The 22,660-nt window shown below is 41.9% G+C and overlaps 1 protein-coding gene and 1 pseudogene across 3 annotated transcripts in view; one reads left to right on the top strand and one right to left on the bottom strand.

Annotated features, from left to right (window-relative positions):
- Nucleotides 1–22,660, bottom strand: part of ETV6 (ETS variant transcription factor 6) — a 222,383-nt gene that overhangs the window by 169,262 nt on the left and 30,461 nt on the right. The window lies entirely within an intron of this gene.
- On the top strand, nucleotides 19,726–19,826 carry LOC118730932 (annotated as a pseudogene).

The raw sequence follows: 22,660 nt of genomic DNA, 5'->3' as shown, positions 1-22,660 counted from the left end.
TGAATCAAAGAAAGGTCCAGCTTAGAATACACGAATCTCTATGAAGGAGGTGGGAGGGCAGCAATGAGAGGAAAATAATTCTCTCCTTGCACAAGATGGAAAATCATTAGGAGCTACACCAAACTGAGAACATTTCAGGAAGCCATCGCTAAGACCTACACATTGGTTCCAACAATTCCAAAATTTCTCACATTTAGAAGAAAGTGCTCCTTCCTGGTGACAAAATTCTCCACAGCAGCCTGTTTGCCACGAGAGGGAACAAGTGAGAGCATGAAATGCATCGATGTAAATGCAGGAAAAAGAAAAAGAAAAAAAAGGTTGTGTCCAGCTCACACGCAGAAATCCTGCCATGCTCCAGCTCTGAGCTCAGGAAACCACCTCTAAAAGCGTGAGGCTGTCAGCCATACCAATCCTGGTCACGGAAACGGAACTGCACCTCGGGATTTCATTATTTCTAAGACTACCCATTTGAGAAGCAGGAAGGAGAATTTTTTTTTTCCTCACTAACACATTTTTTTTTCTTCTCTAGCCTCGTTTACATTACTTCTTCTTCTAGAATCGGAAATTGAGCGCTGTTGTTTACTTTCTTATGAGTTCCCTGAAGTTTGATTGTTGGTGTCCGTGCAAGTCGGTGATTAGCATTCTGACTTCAAATCCTTCTTTAGAGTCGGCCAAGGAGCCCAAGAAGTTGGCCACAGCCACTCCCTGGGAACAATAGGCCCTTTCTACAAAATACAGGTTTGTCTTCCTTTTCAAATACACAGGAGTCAGCCCCTGGAGAGGTCCACCTGGCTGCACAGAACATTCACTGTGAGGCACAGGGCTCCCCAATGCAAGAGAAACCAACCTGCAGGTCTCATGTCCAACCGGGTCAAGCTTGTACCCCTAATTTCACTTACAGAACTTAACGCGGTGAATTGTATGCTCCGTCAGGAAGCAAACAGCTACAGCCACAGGGGCAATCTCCTGGAAATACCCGGCTCTTCGCAGCCCAGCCTGGAGGAGAAGCTGGGCTGCAGAAAGCATGCCTTACAGGGACTCTCCCACCCTCTCCACCTGCCAATTTAAGAATTCCTCCATTGCTCCGCTCACTTAGGACTTCCCCTCTTCTCCGTCCTGCTCACAAAAGGCAGTCCAGCTGACCTTACTGTTTCTCTAGCACTTAAACTCGGTCAGTAGCAAATGCAATGTCCATCCGGATGCGGCCTGGCTGGCTGAGGAGGGATGGAGGTCTCGCCACCACAGGGCCCAGAGCACACTGACTCGCTAATGTACTGTGGGCAAAGGAACCTTGGCCTCCAGAAGCTAAGGTTCACATCATCAGGCTCTCCACTCTTCTTTCCCCACCAGGCCTCCTTTACGAGACATGATCTTGCACGTGAGCTCGCTTTCCCAGCAAAGGGACATGGTGTCTAGTCCCTTTCTGCCCTTGACTGAACCGGGCGACTTAACCTGAGTGCCAGTTTCTCCGCAGTGTACAAGGACAGGGAGAGTGCCATCCTGCTTCTCTCACACAGTTGTTATCAGGATGGACCAAATAACCAAGGCAAATATTTTAATAGCTGCTTTCCACATGTTATTTTCATTCCTCTCACTGACATGGGCATGGGGTTTGAGGACATCAAGAGCTCAGACACGGGCATAGCTGCAGAAGGAACGTCTGCTCTTTACCAGCCCAAGGCCCTCCAAAGATTTGTAAAACTATGGAAACTCAGGGGGCAGCTCCAAAAGCTGAGACTCCCACTCCAACAATAAGTCTCTCAAAAGGACTTTGGAAAAGTCCATACATTCAAGGTTCTCGCTTTCATTTCCTGCGCTTCTGTGAAGGGCGTACAGAGGTGGTGAGAGTTGGGAGATAGAGCCGTCTGCACTGTCCTCCAAACCCCCCTGGAATATTATTCTAGTTACAGAGTGAACCCTATGGTCTGAAAATACTTTCCTGACAAGCTCCATCAGCATGGGGCAGTTTGGAAGGTAGAAATATTTAGGATAGGGAAGGATAATCTGTTTAGGAAGAACTGATTTTTTTTCTTTTTGTTTAATTTCTTTTTGGCCCTTTTGTTAATATGCTAATATTTTAAGTGAAGCATCCAAGGTTTGGGACTTTGTGTCCTTAAGTCAAACTACAACAGACCAAACTAGACTAAATCAAGATATTTTTTGGCTACTCGGGCCGAGAAGAGTCGAACAGTCCTAAGCACAGAGGCAGTGTGCCACAAAATTGCTCCATTATCCCAATGCCGATAATCTAATCAAAAGCTGCTCAAAAAACATCTGAAGGCCAGGACAGAGAATATAAATAAAGGAGTCAGATCACACACACATACACACACACACACACACACACACACACACACACACACACATAAACACTATGACCACTAAACCTTCCCAAATGATTTACACACCAGGAAAACTTGGTTCTTACAGAACTTTTGTCTATTTCAGAAAAAAATTAACAAACTTTACCCAGTGACAAGTCACTGTGAACTGTTTCCCAGAGCTAGTGTGTCTGGGCACTAACCCATGTTCTCTACTGTTCTTTATATGACGCTATATGGCTTCCATGTTTAGCACATTTTTACCCAGAGTACCATCAACAACATCAGGAAATAGGCCTTGTGAATTCGCTCTCCTCCCCCTTCTCCCACACTCTCTCTTGCTTCCTTCTCTCTTTAACCCCCAAGCTAGCATCCCTTCCAGGTAATGGTCATTATCATCCACAGACTGTCTTAAGCATTCTTCTCCCATTGACCCACTCTCATTATTCACTCATTCATTCATTCATTCAACCAGATTTCTTGAGTACCTACTATGTGTCAACACTGTGGTTGATGCCAGAAATAAAGTACAGAAATAGACACATCCCTGTTCTCATGATGCCTACCTTACAAAGGGGAGAGAGACAAAATAATGAGTAAACAAACAAAACATCTGCAACTTAAAATACTGCTAAGGAAGAAGCAAACAGGAGTTGAAGGAGCCTGAAAACGGAAAAAGAAAGATAGCTTTTTTTTTATCTCTAAAACCTTGGAAATATAAATTTTAGCTGTTGACTCTTACACTCACAGGGCAGTCAGTGACCTATCTCGCCCTGAAATTTCCTTTCAATCTTAAAATGGAGAGGAATTACACAATTGAGATCATTCAGCCCAGACTCCTTCAGCTCGGCCCTCTCAACCTCCAGGAAGGAAACTCCTCATTTCCCAGAGGCACCCTGTGAGGCTCTGTGGATTATTCAAAATACCTCCCAACACTTAACATGCATTTTCTTTCACTTGATGCTCTTGGGACACACACACACACACACACACACACACACACACAAAAAAAAAAAAAAAAGATCAATCAAGTCATTTGCACAATGAAAACATGGCCATTAAAGGCCCATAACCGTAGAGCATGTTTTAAACTTCTTGGTACACTCAACTGGCTAGCCCATAAATATTCCTTTCATTTTTTTCCCCCTGAAGATAACTAAGTCAGTTTGTTTTAATCCCCAAATTTCTCTGACCTTTTCTTTCAAACCCCATGTTCTACATCTTAAATTATTTTTATCACACTTCTCTTGATCTTCTATATTTATACACACTTTTTAAAAGTGTGACTAAAACAGAAAAAAAAATACTCTAAAAAGGAACTGACTAATGCAAAGGTTAGCAAAAGGGTTATTTTCCTTGAAACTGTATTATTTTTAGTGTATTTCAGCGCTTTTTTCCTCAATCAGCTTTTAGTCAACTAATGACGCCTGGGTATTTTCTTTCAGTGCCTGTACTAGCAGTATTTTCCCTTTCTGGATGTGACTGTTTGGGGCCCTCTTTACACATCACTATTTAAGGGTACTGACTGGATTCACTTTTTTCTAACTTTCCAGAGTGATTTCTGACATTGTACAATTTAGATTATAAACTGCATATGGGCAGGGACTATGTCTCTTCCTGCTATGCTGACTATCAAAGCACTTGGTGATAAGCCAAGTTCTTTATGGACCATTAGATAGGCTCTGATGATCGTGCTGATAGCTTTTGAGAACCCAGTTTTGTTCTTCAAAGGTTAAGTTTATTCACTTGTATGAACGTTTTGTTTGGGTTCTTTTGTTACCAAGAGATCACAGGGAGGGGGAGGGCGGCGCGCTTCAAATATAGCTTCACTGATCTGCTCTAATTGCCGCTACATTCCAGCTATTCTATTATTACACACAATCTTAACAATCTTTTTCTACACATTAGACACCACAACATTTAGCACATGGAAGATGATTAAAAACTACCCCCAAAAGTATTTTATTGAGAGGAAAGCCTAGAGATAGGAACCTGTCCCATTGTCTTTTTAAAAAAAAAAAAAATATGTTTTTATTGTGATTTTAGAGATGAAGGAAGAGGGAGAGATATAAAAACATCGATGATGAGAATCATGGATGGGCTGCCTCGTGCATGCTTCCTATTGGAGATCAAGCCTGCAACCTGGGCATGAGCCCTAATCAGGAATAGACTTATGACCTCCTGGTTCATAGGTCAATGCTCAACCACTGAGGCACACTGGCTGGGCCCACTGTCCTTTATAAATCAACTAGAGGCCCAGTGCACAAAATTCGTGCACTGGGGGAGGGGGAGGTCTCCCTCAGCCCAGTCTGCGCTGTCTCACAATTTGGAATCCCTTAAGTAGGGTCGCTAGTCTGGCTGGCGATCAGGGCTTATTGGGGCTTTCCTTCCCCCGGCTGCCGGCAGCTGGCCTGCCCTCACCACTGCCACTGCTTGCCATCTTTGTGATATTGCTCCCCTCACCCCCACCACCAGTTGCCTCTCTCTGATGGATCACCCAGCAGAGGGAGGCCCCACCCACCCGGCCAGGGCTCCAGGACTGATCAACGTGCAGAGGGTGGTCTGGGACTTCCTCTTTGGGATGATCATGGAACCCCCCTTCCCCTATCTATTGCCCCACTGGCCTGTGGCCTGGGTCTCCCTCTATGGGGCAATTGTGGCCCCCTCCCCCAACCAATCACACCTGCCTTGGCTGGCCTGGTGCCAGTGTGTCTCACAGCATGGTCATCAGGAAGGTCATCTGGATGGTGGTTCTGCTGTTTGGTTGTTCCGTCGGTTTGCATATTACACTTTTATTATTATAGATTCCTTCTTACCACTGTGGTTGTAATAAGGAAAGATATGATGGAAATTGTATAAAAACAGAACTCTAAACTGGGGTTGAAATTATAATAATTTTAGAACATAAAGAGGCAGGCTAGGTGGGCGTGGTCCATTGAACTCCGAGGTCAACATACCTGATGATATGGACCATGAGCAAATTCATCTGTGGCTGCCTTGGTTCAGGCCCTCATCATCTCTTGCTTAAAATCCTGCAACCCATTGTCTCCCAACTCTCCCCACTCTCCCCGCCTACACACACCAGTCTCTAGTCTCCATCACTCCTACTGTGATCCACCCACCATCCCGTCAACCCTCAGATTGAACTGCAGCATTCTAAATGCACGACCTGTTCCTGTAAACTCCTCAGCATGGTGTTCCAGCACCTCTAGCTTCCCATCATCTCATACTCTACCCCCATGCTTTCTATACCCTTAAAACTGTTCCTTTCTATTCTTCCAACAACCATGTGTTTTCTTTCACTTGTTTTAGCTCAGGCTACTCATGGAATGCCATCACTTTTTTCTCTAGTTCTAACACCTATTCATCCTTCAAAGCCAATTTGAAATTTCTAGTATCACATGATCTCAGTCATCTAGAGGAAATAATCAACAACATAAACTGATGAACAAAAACAGACCTGGAGACAGGGAAGCATCGACCAGACTGTCAAACCTCAGAGCGAAGGTAGGGGAGGGTGGGGGTAAAGGGTAGAGATCAACCAAAGGTCTTGTATGCACGCATATAAGCCTAACCAGTGGCCACGGACAACAGGGGGGGTGGGGGCATGAGTGGGGAGGGGTTTGGGATGGGAATGGGGGATGAGGACAAATATGTGATACCTTAATCAATTAAAAAAAAATTTTTTTTTAAAGAAAAGAAATATGACCTCATCTTTGAACCTTTCCTAAATTCCACTCATAGTCCACAGCAGATTGAGAACATCCTCTGGCTCCTCGCATTTAGCACATGATACTGGAGTTAACCAAGTATACAGCTGACCCCTTCCAAAAACTGTGTAATCTCTCTTCACAGGGAGAGCCCATGACACAAGAGTAGGAGCTCATCTGTTACACTGACATTAATGGCCTCAGTTTTGCTACTTGGCTCCCCAAAAGAATACTACTCAGGAAGACAGGGCGTGCCCTTGGGAATTTCATCCCAAGAAAAGGCCAAGGATGGGTCTAGAAGAAAAATCTAATTCTGGCTACAAAACTAAAAATACTGAAAACTCTTGACTCCTAAAAGAGAATGGCTGACTTAAAAAAGTAATGAAACACTCACATCGGCTATGGCAGGAATGGACCTTGAAACATTAAGCTAAGCAAAATAAGCTGGTTGCAAAAAGACAAATAGTATATCATGAGGTACCTAGGATAGGCACATTCATAGAGACAGAAAGTAGAATCACAGTTACCAGGCACTGGAGGGAAGGGGAAGGGGGTGTTATTATTTACTGGGTACAGAGTTTCAGTTGGGATGGCGAAAGACTTCTAGAGATGGATAGTGGTGATGGTTGCACAACAATATGAATGTGCCTGGTGAAATTGTACTATACGGATAAAATGGTTAAAATTGTAAATTTTGTGTTATATATTTTAACCACAGTTTTTTAAAGTAGAAAAAAACACACACCAATAACTGAGAGCCCCTTCCACCACAAATTAACAAAACAAAACACAGGAGCATGAAGGATAGATAGTGATACAGTGGATTTCAATTTGTTCATCAACTCTCAGATTCCTGGGAAGAGGGATGCCCCTCAAAGTCTTCCTGTGAAGTTTCAGAACTGATGGGTGGAAGCCCTGCCTTCCACTGTAGGATCAAGCCTATGAAATGTATTCAAACATACCTTTAATACCTTTACTTGAATTCAACCAAAACTAATTGGCAGAGGAAATGTTCCAAAGCCCCCCAGTGAATTGCCTGAAACCACAGGGAGTAATGAACACTACGTATGCTACGTTTTTTCCTATTCATACACACTTACGATAAAATTTAATTTATAAATTAGGCACAGTAAGAGACTCACAGCAATAACTACAAATAAAATAGAACAATTACAACATTATACTGTAATAAGAGTTACGTGAAGGTGGTCTCCCTCTCTCTCAAAATATCCGGAATTTTTCATTTATCAATTTTGGAGCACAGTTGACCACGGGAAAATAAAACTATGGACCCTGAAATCGGGAATAAGAGAGGGCTACTGTATATATTGAACACCTTCAATGTGTCAGGCCTTATGCTACACACTGGAAGAAGATCAAAGTTGGTTAAAAATAACCCACGGCATCCTAGGGTGAATGAGACACATACCTAAATAACTACAGCACTGATTGCCTCGGATTGAGGTTTAGCAAAAGAAATACAAATGCAGCATGGGAGAAAGAACAACAGTGAGTTCAAGAAGATTTCCAACGTGAGTTAAGGGAAGGCAAACTCATAAGCATGTAATGAAGGAAATTGGAGTGTGACCTCGGTCCCCTTGTACCTTCACATCCCCACTAGCAAATGGAGAGGGGCACTCAGGATGCCCAAGGGTCCTTCCAGCTGCAGGCCTTGGCTACTCTCCATGCTATGTAACAGGGAGGGTGGCCGCAACCACTTCAAATGTTGGCCTGGGTCTGACCCAGTATGGCATTTCTTACCCTCTTGACCTTTATCTACAGATGCTCCATTCTGCTACTTATGAAAAAGTTCAATAATCAACAAACCTGCCCTGGCAAGGTATCTCAGTTGGTTGGTGCGTCCTTTCCATATGCCAAGATTTTGGGTTCAATCTCCAGTCAGGGAAAACACAAGAACCAACCAACAAATGCATAAATGGGTAGAACAACAAACTGATGTTTCTCTATCCCCCCTCTCTCTCTACCCTGCTCTCTTCTCTCTCTCTAAAAATGAATAAATAAAATAGTCAACAAACCTTGTTTGTATTCTATTTTTCCTCCATATGGATAGATTTTAAAGTATGGGGCAGGATAACTATCTAGGTTTCCAGAAATACAAAAGAAACAGACACACACACATACACACACACACACTACTAGATTATTTTACTCTCAAATTTCAGTTCCTAATACTTAAGCCCAATTTTGCACATTTCTCAACAAGATCCAACTAAAACAGACCTAATCTGCCTTTTCTAGATTGTTTGTATTCTTACAGAATGAAATGCATAATGCCTCATTAAGACAAACGTTTTAAAAAAATAAATAAATAAGCTGTATCCTATCAACTTTGAGGAGTTTGTAATTTTGATTTTTTTAAAGATGCATATGCAAAAGAAGTGTTAATACATGCAAATGCCATTAAATTCTGGTTTCCTTCCATTTATCCCATATGTCTTCGAAAAATGAGAAAGCCTGGCCCAGGTAGAAAAGAGAGAACATTGTCTCCCACTTTATGAATGCACTCGTAGAGCAGCAACCTATTACAATTATCCCCTTTGCAGTACTTCACTGATTTAAGTACAGACGGAAGAGAGGAAGAATTCTAAGCATAGGCTGCATTATGTCCCAATGGCAGATCTTCAGAGTAGGATGACAGTGGCTTCTGGAGCCACTTTCTGTCTGCAAAGTTATATAACCACTCTAATCCTCAATTTCCCCGCCTGTTAAATAGTTTGGTAATAACAATAATAATACCTAACTCAGAGTGTTGTATTGAGAACTGAATGAGCATGTAGTGACACAAAGCTCTTCACACAGTATTTCGTATGCAATAAAGATTTAATAAATGTTAGTTTTTATTATTAATTAGCTTGTATTCTTATTCCAATGCAACTACTGGCTGCTTTGCAACCTTAGACATTTCACTGAGCTTTTTTGAAGCTTTCTTGGTTCTCCCTAGTTCTATCTCAAGTTATAAAGATAATAAGGGGGGAAATCGAAGTCATATCTATAAAAAAAAAAAAAAATTGAGCTATGGAAAAACATTAAACTTCCTTGCTGGTTTGAAAGGGGCAAGCTGCCATGTGTGGGGTGCCTATGTTGAGGGGTCCCACGTGGGAAGGAGCTGATGGCAGCCTCTGGCCAACAGTTAATAAGAAGTGGAAACCCTCTGCTAACAAAAATTAATTTCCCCAATCAAGCCTCAGATGAGACCACAGCCCTGGCTGACACATGACTTGTAGCCTTGTGAGATCCTAAGTGGATGACCCACATAAGCCCTGTCCAGATTCCTGACCCACAAAAGCTGTGGGATAGTAAATGTGTGTTGTTATAAACCACTATGTATGTAGTAATTTGTTATGCAGCAACAGAAAACTAATATTAATGAGAATGCAGGCATATCCATGATTTAAAATACATTCACATACATTCACATATATACACAAACATATAAGGATTCCTATGATTTAATATCATTGCCTAGTGATTTTGTCTTATTGGAACACTATGACAGGGAAGAACATTCACCAAGAACAGTTATTTAGGAGCGAATGGTAACAATCTTCTCCATACTACTGTGTTATTGGGGGAAAATTATAGTTTCCTATGGCATTTCATCAAGTAACAGCCAAAGGTTTTGTTTTCCATTTCTTTTCATATTAGGTAAGTCAGCCTTTCTGGAAACCAAATTGGGCAAGAGATTTTTTCAAGGTCCAAATCCTCTTGCCAAACTGAATTACCTTATGGGCATGATGGGAAATCTCTCGGGATTTAGTTATGGGAAAGGTTCACAAATCAGACGCCCAGACTGGACAGCGAACATGCAACTAAGTTCAAGTTAAATCAACTGACCCGAACCAGGAGGTCAAGATGTGGTTCTGAGTTCATTTTCTATTTTAAATACTATAATTTTCCAGTTCCTCCACAAGCAGACACGACATGTCACCGAGCCACTTGCCCCATGCTCCTAGAGTAGCATCTCCTTCCATTTTATCAGTATCCCCACTTAAACTTCTGCCCTTTAAATTCTTCATCCGTGTGGAGCCTTCTTAACCATTTTCCCACACAGAATCAGGAAATTTAAAAAGTAGGTGGCTCCTTGGAGATCATCGCATCCTATTCTCAGATTTTACCGGAAAAACTATGAGCCCCAGGCAATTCAAATGGCTGGCTCGAGTTTAAAAGCTGAACCTTTTTACAACCTCTAACTCTCCTTGAGAACAGAGAGGAGGGTACCTTTCTCTCTTCATCTTTTCCGGCACCTGTCTGTCCAGATGCCTGCCAGAACCCTGCTCTAAGCACCCCCTTTGCCAGCGGGGCATTTCGTGAAGGGCCAACTATGAATGGAAGAGATCCATCACCCACAAGTGTCTGCCGCGGCTGTCTATCCCCAGGAGATTTCAGCCAAGTCATGGCCACAAAAATAAATTATCAGCCCCAGTGCTTAAGTGATGAGCTAAGGCACAACATAATCATGCTATTCCACGCAGACTCACCAACTGCAGCTTGGGGGAGAAGGCAGGAAGGAAACCTATTCGTTTGCATTTAGCTAATATTTACAGAGGTTTTGCCTACAATTTCTCTGAGTTATTTATCTACTTAATAAACACTGAATATCGATCATGTGTTGGCCACATTACTACCAGAAACAAAAAGATAATGTAAAAAATAAATAAATAAATAAATAAAATAAAAATAAAAAAGTCTCTGCCCTCAAGGAGTTTACAGTCTCATAAGAAAAACAAATATTTAATAATTATCATAATAACATGGAATCTTTATCAAGCACCTACTATGTGCAGGGTGGTTCTAAGTGCTTCATGTGAATGAACTCGCTCAGTTCTCACTGCCACTTGATGAGGTAGGCATTATTTTTTTATTCCTATTTTACTCACAAAAAAACTAAGCACAGAAAAGTTGTTACTTGCCCTAAGTTCATGCATTCATTGTTTTGACAAATATTCACCTACTGTGTTCTAGGCACCGCTCTGGGTGCTGCGGTAGATCAATGAACAAAAGAGACAAAGATCCCTGTTGCCATGGAGTTTACATAATGGTGGAAGAAGATAAATATTAAGCAAAAAACAACTAGAATGAGACACTCTCTTGTCAGAGGGTGACAAGTGCTAGGCAGAAAAACAAAGCAGTGAGGGGCCCACAAAAGGGTTGCCTGGGGAGGGTTAGGTGGTTATTTTGAAAAGGGTGGCCGGTGAAGATGTCATGAATGAGAGGTCACCTCAGTAGAGACCTGAGGTGACTGAGAGCCCTGTGCAAGCCAGGACACGCATTGCAAAAGAGCGAGAGGAATGGAACTTTGACTTTCCTTCTTTATCAGAACTTTATTTTCTCTTCTGGTTATAAGGGCAATATGTTCTAAATGAAAAGAAATTGGTTTAGCCTTAACTGGTTTGGCTTAATGAATAGAGCATCGGCCTGCAGACTGAAGGGTCCCAGGTTCGATTCCAGTCAAGGGCATGTACCTTGTTTTCAGGCACATACCCAGTAGGGAGTGTGCGGGAGGCAGCTGATTGATGTTTCTCTCTCATTGATGTTTCTAACTCTCTATCCCTCTCTCTTCCTCTCTGTAAAAAAAAAAAAAAAAAAAAAAAAAAAAAAAAAAAAATCAATAAAATATACATCTTTTTTTAAAAGAAAAGAAATTGGTTTACAATGGGTTTTTTAAGAAACTTTATGGAGGTTTGAGGTTCTTCATCTAAAAACATCAGAACGCTTCTCTAAGTCTGACACTGCAAAGTGGGAGAGAGAAAGGGCGTGTGTAAAGGAAGGAGCCCTGGAGAAGGATTCCGGAGACTCGGTTCTGGTCCTAGCTCTGCCTATAACCAAGGCGGGTTTCTGCAGGCCTGTCACCTCCCCTCCCCAGGCCTCGGGGGTCCTCGCCTCTAAAATGAAGGAGTTAGACTACAAGCACTATAAAGCCCTTTCTCATGCTCCATGAGGCGATGATTCGGAAGAAGAATGATGTCACTGGCAACGTGGACAAGGCCAACTGAACATACTAAGGGCTGCTGAACACATGAGAGCCCAAAGCTCCCTCGTCCCCAGCCAGGTCAGAGGGCAAGGGGAACAGCAGAGGTTCCTCGCCATCCCACAGGGGTTCCCGACGTCTCCAGCACCAAAGGAAGAGGGATGAGGAGATGCTGTTCGACACAAACACCCTCTGGCTGCTTGATAAGGACAGCAGGAGGGGAGAGCTGGAAACCCCTCAGTATCTCACTGCACACCGACCTGATGAAACACAGTTGAGAGAAGACAGCCTTGCAGGTTATGAGTCCCCCTGAATGAACTAGTTCTTCTCCCTCTGGCTTGCACCATTAGTATTTTCTCCATTCGACCCACCTGAACAGGATTGTAATACAACTTACTACAGGGGTACCCAGAATCTGGTGAGAGCAGAGACAACCCAGGGCCAGCCCCAGTGCCTGGCAGGAAGAGTTCTCATGTCTGATTAAAGAATTCCAATTGATCAAAAGCAATGGCCTTGGCAGCTTTGTTCCCTTCACCTCCTCACTATTCCTCTCTCCAACTTCCTGTCTGCCCAGACCCTCCACTTAACTATTTAACTCTCCAAATGCTAATTACATAAGGTGGAGAACCCTCTATTTCAATTCATTAGAATCTGTTCATATCATAGCAATTTTCTTAAGAGTTCTTTGAACTTGGGCTAGATTTGGTAACATCATAAAAAGGAAGGACACTACATCTTCAATTCACGACAGATCAGTTTGACATGTATGAAAATGCCAGAAAATTAAGTGTTTCCAATGGGCCTGTCTTGTAACTATTGACAGACTTCAAAGAAATTCCACATACAGAAGTTACAGATGATGCACTCTAAGGGACATGTGCTATCCTTACATGACGGTTGCCTCAACTAATCTTTTTAAATCGCATGATGAACTAAGGGAAGAAAAGCGCTATAATAAACTGACACAAATTCTCTCCTAGGTCCCTGAGGACGGGGGGGGGGGGGGGAGGGGAGAGGGATATCCAAGGAGTAAGAAAGGAACATCTTATTCCAGCAGAAATATGTCTTCTAAAGAGAGAGATGGGACAAACACGTGTGGATAAATGACTATGACTCTGCAAAGCTAAATATATGAATGCAGAGAGAACACTGTAGCAAACACAGAGACAATAACCAGGTGGGGGGGGGGGGGAAGTTTTCACTGGGGAAAGTTTTCACTGGGGAGTTGTGTAGGGAAGGAGATTTTTTAAAGCACTGTTTTGAAAGTGAGAGAGCCATGTTTAGGCAGAGAGGTGCCTACTCTGTATATGACCATCCTCCTAGTTAGCATCTGCATTGAAATATGTTAAAAAGGTATTTTAAGCATTACAGATGAAGCCTATTTGGTTTCAAGATGACTGACACAGCTTAGAACAACATAGAGGTCTAAAATTCAAATAACGCCATAAAAAGCCACTGTAAACTATTTTACATGCACTATACCTCCTATAACCCTCACATAAACTCAATGTAGGAGCTAAGTGGTCCATTTTTTGGCTGAGGAAACTGAGCCTCAGAAATTAAATAATTTGCCAAAAGTCACAGAGCTATAAAGCAGCAGATTTCAATCACAGGCAAGTCTAACGAACTTAAAGTCTGTGATCTTAACCATTATGGGAGGTAGGTACAAGAATACAAAGAAATTAAATCTCTAATAAGGCGAACTTAAAAGACTTATATATATAAAAAAAAAAAAAAAGTCATCCAAAATATAACACTCTTATTATGCTGTGGCATGATAAAATGTGTTTCTCTACCTCTATCCATTCCAATAAAAATTTTATTTGGTCTAACTCCATCTGATTTTCCCAAGTGTGTGTGTGTTTGTGTCTGCAGTGGCTGTATAATGTCTCTAGTTAGAGGGAGAATTGGCCACAGAGGACTAGCTGTTTTCTCTGAGAAGAGAGATGCCTGCTGTCCACCAGCCCTCTCTGGTACTCTTCCCTAAAACCATCGCTCTGTCTGCCAGCCACAGAGTGTCTGCGAACAGATGGTCAGGGATGGGTGCCGGTGAGGCCGTCATCCCTGTGTCTCCCCTACTGCTTCATCACTAGAAAGCAAACCCATGACAGCAGCTGGGGGACCGAACTGGGGCAGAGAAAGAGCACTGTGGCTGGAAGACCGGAAGGAGGAGGTAGACTGTTCCCAGCATGAATGTTTGCTGCCCCTACAACGGAGTTACTCTGGCCTATTTCCTGGAGAGAAAAATGCTAGTTCATGACCACCAACTACTCCTGAATCCTAACTTGCGTGAACTCTACGGTCCAAACAAACAGGCTGACAAGGACCAGGGGGTCTTTGGGATTTTCTCCTCACTTTGGGTACAAGCCCAGGCCTGCCTTCTTAGCCAAAGGAAAAGGAAGAGTCAGATTTGTCACTAAGTACTACAGACCCAGATGACTAGTAGTGGGATAGAGACTGGGATTAAGTGAAAATGACTTTGGCCTACCTATAATCCTCCAAACTGGAGAGACTCACACCACCACAAGCACATCTGGTTTCTCATCCACTTCCATCACAGGGCACACAAAGCACGTCCTAGTCAAAAACCACCCACTGCCAGGGCCTGAGTGTGCCATGCTCACCCAAGCCTCTGGCTTTCCTGAATCAGACTACCCACCCACCCCCTAATCTAACTTGTGAACTCTTATTTGTTCTCCAATTATCCGCTCTAAGATGTTCTCCCCATCCAACGCCCAGGAGTCTTCTCTCCCAGGGAAAGGTAAGTACCCTTTCTCTCTGACCCAAGTGTTACAGCACATATCATAACACATTATAATTCTCAGTTTGCACAACCCTCTCCCCACTAGGTAGGAAGTTCTTTAAGGGAAAAAATATATACTTTATTAAGATGATACTGCCTTGTTCATGTTAGATGCTAGATAGTCTAATGCAAAGAATTGATCCAATTACACCTACGGAAGCATAAAAGACTGTTCTCAAGGGAATATGGTCTTGCCCTCAGAGTTTAAAGTCAGATGAAGTCAACAAGCACTGACTACCCTGAAGCCATGTATAAAGAAAGTGCTTGTTGTGCACCCAGAATGGTTCCAAGCACCGGGTAGGACTGGGGAAGTGGTGGGAGGAACAAGTGAAAATGAGATGGTGTCTTGTCTCATATAAAGTTTACATGCTACTTCTTCACACCAACTGAAATAAAAAGCACTGAGGATTTCTCTTCATCGTGCTTCTTGCAAATGTTCCTCTGGCTCAGAGTACTATACCGCTGGTTTCAAAAAAAAAAAAAAATGAAGCCATATACACAAAGCAATCTCTCGCACATGGACGACTGACTATATGTTCAAGAATATTTATAGCAAATGTGTTTGCAGTCGCTGAAATCCCAGCACCAACCTGAATGCCCATTAATGGGAGAGTGAATGAATACACTGAATATAATCCCAAATGGGATATTATACAGCAGTCAAAGCACATGAACTATAATGACAACATGTAGCAATAAAGATGAATGATAGCTGTAAAAATATTAAGTGAAAATGTCCCAAAAGATTATATAGAGTCTGGTATTTTTGTACAGGTAAAATAAACTATGCACCTGTAGAGATGCATACTTTTTCTGTGTGCATTTTCTGTTTTCATGTAGGCCATTTTTAGTTCTACATACAGAAAGGAGAGTAAGGGACTGATGCACACACGATTCAGGTACCTTGGGCAGGGGAAGGGAGCAGGAGAAGATGTGGAAGGACCACCATCTGGTCAGATACATGTGATTTTTGAGGTCCTAGCTTTTGTTTTAGGGAATGTGTTTATGGTTGCCTTATTTTAAATAAGTAAAAATATGAAGAGTATGAGACATAAAGGATTATGAATAATCAAATTCTTGGCATATAAAGCCTAATACCAAACAAAACAATGAAGTTGCAAGAATATTATAACACGGTGCCTGACTCTATGCAAAATGAACAGGTGTCCTTAAAGGGAGTAAGGAGGGCAACAAGAGGGCAGCTCATACCATATTCTGCCACTAACTTATTTCCACCAGGTAGATACCAAAATGGGCATCCACATACCCCAGTGTCAACCCATCGAGCCCTCTTTTTCCCCCTGGCATTTGCTGAAGATACTTGAGCTCTGGAGACGCTGGATGCACCCCAGCACCAGAGAGCACTCATGGACCAGCATTCATCTCATCTTCTTATATTTTGACCCTTTTCAAATTGCATCATAAATCCATGCTTGTGACATTGAGTACATAGAGCTCCTGGCAAGGACATCACTGTATTTGTGAATGAAAATCAATCAATTCTGTCTTCTTCTAGAAGTTAAACCAAGCAGACAAAGCTTTCTCTGGATGGCCCTGGAGAAAGCATGCAGCAGATGTCTGAGAAACAGACAGAGGGGAGGGAGAGAAGAGTCTCCCCGTGGGAGACAAATGATTCTGGAGAAAAATGCATCTCAGACGCAAAAGTGACCGGGCAGGACACTGAACCGTGTCCAATGGCCACAAAAAACATGGCAAAGAGCTCTCTTCAAACACACTAACCCAAGCCCCTAACCTGAAATTTCAGTTGATGGCAGTTTATTTGTTTATTTTTTTAATAAAAAGCTAGGAGTAAAACATTGGAATCAGAAAGGGAAATGCTCTTTGCTCACCTAAGCCTGCCTTTTTTTTTTTTAATGCCAGGATGACTGCAATCAATCAAGTTTTCTTCCCAGAGAAGACTGGGGAAAGAGCGAGCTAGCTACAGTTTAAAATAAAATTAAAAAGTCAAAGTACTGTGCTGTGTCTAAATATTCAAAGCAAACTTATGAGCATAATTAAGGTTTGAGCCCTTCCCACCACCTGCAGTCTGATCTCTAAATTTCACGCAGGCCCCTTCCTCTATTTATCTCAGCTTTCGCAGGGTCCTTCAAAGCACACAGCCATGTCATGGTACCCACTCCCCCTCCCCTTGCCTCTCCAGAGGTGTTCACTCTACTTACATACTTTATCCTTCTTCCACAACCCGAGCAAACACCCCACATCTCCCTGCCTGCCTGAGTCCTGGGCCTCCTTCCCAGGAAATAATCTTGGTGAGATCTTGCCAGAACATTTCTTAATCACGTATTTTCTCTGTCTGAAAAGTTATAGATGTAGCAAGTAACCTTTGTTCCCAGTCCTTCTTCCCACACGCTCAGGAGTCCCAGTCATTTATTATGAAGCTCCGTGTGCCTCTTTCAGCCGCCACCACTTACACTTTCTTTTGGAGCCTGGATTCATCAGCATGGAGCAGAAAGTTGTGGTTATTCCCCCTACCATGCTCTCTACATAGAAAAGTCTTAACCAGGTGATCGCAAAGGATTCTTCCCACTAGCCCTGGGGACCTAGAGCCACATCTTCAAGTGCAGCCTGGGTTTCGGTGCCTCTGGGTCTCTGCGCAGCACCATTCTCCTTCTGAGCCTCCAGGTTTGCTCTGAAATGTCGTTCTGCTTTCTTTGGCCCCAAATCGAGAGAAGAGAGAAGGGATCCCCGCGGAGAATGACACTACATGGATTTATTTGCCTTCTGCCATCGGAGAAGGCAGGTTACACACCAGCACTTGGGCCTGATGACTATGATTTTGTAGTTACTGCTCCCTCAAGGTTAAGGGAGAAAAGGCTAATGAAAATCAGACAAACTCTCGCATAGCCACAAGGCCGAAGCAGAATTGATTAGAAAGCCCAAAAACCATGGTGTTTACCCTGCAACACATGTCCCTCTGGGAGATCCGTCCTCCCAGACTGTTGGGTGCAGGTTATTTTGTTGGTAAGTTCATTCACTGGTCCTCCAACTGCCTTTAACCTACACTGAAGGCCTTTTCAGTGTGTCCCTAAAAACTCACCTTTCACTCTTTCCCCGTCTACACCCGCTGTCTCTGTGAGTTCACGTGGGTCTTTTGCCCAAAAGGTTCCCTCTTCCCCCCGGTGTTCCTGGCCACCCTGGCATAAATAAGACTGTGGCTCTGGACTCAGACAGTCCAGAATGTAACGGAGGCTTCACCATTTCCTTGGTCATGTGACCCCAGGCCAGTTAGCAAATCCTGCCTCAGTTTCCTAACCTCTAAAAGAAACAATAATAGCAATGCCCATCTCACATGGGCGACATTAAATCTAGAATAGTGCCTTGTACATGGTAAGCACTCAGTATGTGGCTTTGTCATTATTTGGTGATTATTATGATTTTAGTTTGCAACAAACTCTCTCCCTCCTTTAAACCTCTTTACTGCACATCTGCATATGGTGTTGATCACATACTGATTTCCCATACTACCGTGTTTCCCCGAAAATAAGATATCCTCCGAAAATAAGACCTAGCACATGGAAAGATAAGACATCCTCCGAAAATAAGACCTAGCACATGGAAAGATAAGACATCCCCTGAAAATAAGACCTAGCGCAACTTTGGGAGAAAAAATTAATATAAGACACTGTCTTATTTTTGGGAAAACAGGGTACTTATCTTCTTATACATATATCTTATCTCAATTAGGCTACGAGTTTCTTAAAGGTAAAGATTATAGCACATGTGCCTTTCTTTTACTGCAATACTTGAAAGTGTCTTAAATGCAGGGACACAATAAATGCCTGCTACTAACAACAGCACAATAATACTTACTAAGCTCTACTTTGGCCACACTGTGCTAAGTCCTTCACATGCATTAGCTCACTTAGTTAACTGATTTCTCACACTCAGTGACCTTAACTAAATGAGTGGTAAGCTCCAAGGTAAGCACAAATGGTTACTACCCACTTTCTCATTAAAAAAAAAAAAAAAAAGTTATTGCCAAGCAAACTTAAATTTTAAGAAAGCAGATTCTACAGAGTATTGACAGTCACCACGATGTAATCTCTGTACCACTCTAAAAATTGCCCAGACCCTTTCTGACAGTGGAGGGATGCAGAATCGTCTCTGAAGGGTATAAAAACTCATTTTTTAAAAAGTGCATAGTGAATTTCTGACAGATGTCAATAATAACTTCTAAGTTCGCCTTTGGCAGTTCCAGCCCCTGAGTGGCTGGATAAATAAAGACCAACTGAATCTACTCTAAACTCTATCCCACCTACTGGTATTCTGCATATGAGGAGGAAAATGTAAAACTTGGGCCCTGGTGAACACAAAGGCACTGTTTGGCAGGTGAAGAAGACAAATAACAGAGAGTGATAATTTCACAAAAACTGCAAAAACTATTCCCAGACTTTCAAGTAGCTGATGGGTAAGCCTAAGAAACCAGAACCTTTTTCAGAAGTGATGATGACAGAAGTTTCTTAGGTTAAATAAAGATAACATTTTAAGCTGTTTTTACAACACAATGGAATTTTACTTCGGGTTAAATTCAGTGAACAGGAACCTTGAAGATTTCCTTGTAAAAAGAAAAATATGTGAATCAACAAATATCTCCACCATGGACTAACTGAAATGTCTACTAATGTTTAGTCTGACTGTGCTGGCTGTGTTTGAAGGCAGGCCGACAAATGCTTTGTATGTATATATAAGGACTGTTTCTTTCCAATTTTTCTTTTAATGGCTGAGAAGAAAAAGGCTGAAATCATCTACTTTTGTTCAGTCTTATGAACATAATATCCCATTTTATTTTTATTGCAATAAGAAGATTAGGACAGGCATGTATTCTAATTGGCTATTACATTTAAATCAAATGTGAGATTATCTTCTCTATGAACCCTTTCCATCGCTTCTCGGCCTTTTGGCTAAGATCAAGTGTAGTATTTATGCACCCTTTCCTTCCTTCCTATCACCACATATATATTCATATATGCATTTAAATACGTGTGTGTGTGTGTGTGTGTGTGTGTGTGTGTGTGTTGCTATTGCTATTATTGTTGGTTTCTATATGTTCGTTTCTCACTTCCTGGTTTTTACTCAGAGGAGGAGAAGTATTAAAAAGCCATAAGGGGCAAAAAAAGAAGTTGTCACTTTTATTTTACCCAGAAAAAATCAGGAAGTGCCCAAAATCTCAAGAGGGAACCTGCCAAATAGAAATTAGAACTCTATTATTACAGAGAGTAGGTTCTGTGCCCACAGGAGTTTACATATTTCAAAGAGTAAGCAGCCTAAATTTTAAGTGTCATTTTCTTCTGGAATGCCCAGGGGCAATTACACAAATCAGCTAAAAATGATCACAAAGTTCGATATCAGTGTATTTTTAATGGTTCTATTTACCCTGCTGAAAAGTTAGACACTGAGAAAGTTATACATTCCAAATGACCATCACTAAAGCCAGCGCTAACAGTGAAAAAAAGTCTGCTTGATGAGATGACGCTCCCCGCGCCCACCAAACACTCAGTGTATTAACAAGCCCCTCCAACTGCCGGGAAGCTATTCTCAGTTCCTCTTCATCAGCTCCCATGACACCCCTCAGGACTTCCCTCACCACCCTGCCTGGAACAGCCACACCCCCACCTGGGTCATTCTCTTTCCTTTGTCCATTGGGCTTGTTTCAGAGCACTCATTATTAACAAAAAATAATCTTGGGGTGTTTTTTTTTGTTTGTTTTTTTGTAGGTCTCCTCACACAAGAATATTGGCTAGCAGATATCAAAACCTTACAGGCCAACCCTGGCCAGTGTGGCTCAGTTTGGTTGGAGCATTGTCCAATACACCAAAGGTGTAGGGTTTGATTCTCGGTCAGGGCACACAGTCAGGTTTCAGGTCTAATCCCGCTAGAGTGCAACCAATCAGTGTCTGTCTCTCTCTCTCTCTCTCTAACTCTCTCTCTCTCTTTTGCCCTTCCTCTCTCTAAAAAAATCATTAAAAAATTAAAACAAAACAAAACATAAAAACATTATAGGCCTTACTTTTAAAGGCTGCATCCTCAGTGCCTACAACACTATGTATATTTGAACTCTAGATATTAAATAATTAATAGAAGAACTACTATTAGATTTATTAGGTATGGTAATTACATTTTCTTTATTTTTTTAAGTCTGTTAAAGACATATACTTAAGTACTTACAGATGAAATTATATGAGGGATTTATACTTCAACACAGTAAGTGGGAAAGGAGTGAGAAATATGTTAGGACATAGAGAGGATAAGACTGATCATGTATTGATTGAAATAGTTGAAACTAAGTGATGAGTATATATAGTTCATTACAATGTACTCTTTACTTTTGAATATGTGTGGAAAATTTTCTAATGAAATTTTAAAACCTAAATGAAAAAAATGAAACATGCAATATTCAACAAATTTAACTGCATATTTACATGATTTTGGGAGACAGAATGTCTTTCTAAGTAAAATATCAAAGGAATAAACCAAGACTTTTTTTAAAGCTACATAAATCTAGATGTTCATTCAGTTTATCAAATTAGTGATGACTCAAAGCATGCTATGGATGAGAAGTATCTATGATATAGTAACTTATCTACCGCAAAAAAAAAAAATGCTTTATCATTTATTGTGTACTTTTTGAAAGAACTTTTAGATGTACAAGTTTACTTTCATCTTGTGCAAATATTTAGAGAGAAAAAAGTGACACTGATTGGTCATTGTGTTCCTAAAACTTCCTATATGCAGGACCAACTCCCTTGAATCACTTTTTTTTTTTAAATCAGAATGATTATTTTCTTTAATCCTCACTCAAATATATGTTTTCATTGATTTTAGAGAGAAAAGGGAGAGAGAGAGAGAAACATCGAACAATTACCCCCTGTACTCACCCTGAGAACTGAACCCACAGCCTAGATATGTGCCCTCACTGGGAATCACACCTGCAACCTTTTGGTGAACAGATGACATTCCGACCTACTGAGCCACCAGGCCAGCTCTCAATGTCTGTGTCAAATGAACATCTTTATCCTCTATCCATGTACGACACACATCTGTGGGATTAATTACCTATTAATTTTATAACGCAGTGCTTAGAAAGGTCAGGCTTTTGTCTTTACGCACATGCTCAAACAGTAATGAAAGGAATACATCTTCCCCAAGAAAGGAGCTAAAGCAAGGAAGTTTGGGAGGCAACTTCACAGAGTACATAGTTTTATATGAAATCCCACAAGGAAGGCCAGAGAATGGTTTTCTGGGTTTTGCTGGTTTGATTTCCAGCTCAGGGCACATGCTCAGGTTGTGGGCTTGATTCCCAGTGAGGGGCTTGCAAGAGGCAGCCAATCAATGTCCTGTTCTCATATGCTCTCATTGCTCTCATATCAATGTTCCTCTTTCTCTCTCTCCCCTCCTCTCTCTTTAAAAATCAATAAAAAAATATATTTTTTAAAAATAGAAAGAAGGAAATTAAGTCTAGGCTCAGTAGGATGTAGAGAAGAGAGGCTGGCCTGGTGGGCTTCCAGAGAAAAGGTCAGCTTCCTTCCTGAGCTGACAGAGGGTGTGGACCAGACTTTGAGGGTCCTAAAGTCTCCGATCGCCCTAGGCACACTGAGGAAGATGCACATTTTCCTTGTCCACCCTGGGATCCAAAAGGAAAGATGATTTTGAAAAGCATAAAGTAAGTAGCGTCACAGAGGAGTAAAAGCCTTTTTTAAACTACAAACCTGAAATAAGAGGTCTGGGATTCACTTGAAGAACAAGCCACTCTCAGCCAGAACAGTGGAGAGACGGGTGGCTGCCTTACAGCCATGCCCTGATACAGGGTGCAGCTGCC

This window comes from Pipistrellus kuhlii, unplaced genomic scaffold (genome assembly GCF_014108245.1).
Source record: "Pipistrellus kuhlii isolate mPipKuh1 unplaced genomic scaffold, mPipKuh1.p scaffold_m20_p_3, whole genome shotgun sequence".
Taxonomy (NCBI): Eukaryota; Metazoa; Chordata; class Mammalia; order Chiroptera; family Vespertilionidae; genus Pipistrellus; species Pipistrellus kuhlii.
The sequence above is the reverse complement of the archived record's forward strand: the minus strand, read 5'-3'. Positions and strand labels throughout refer to the sequence as shown.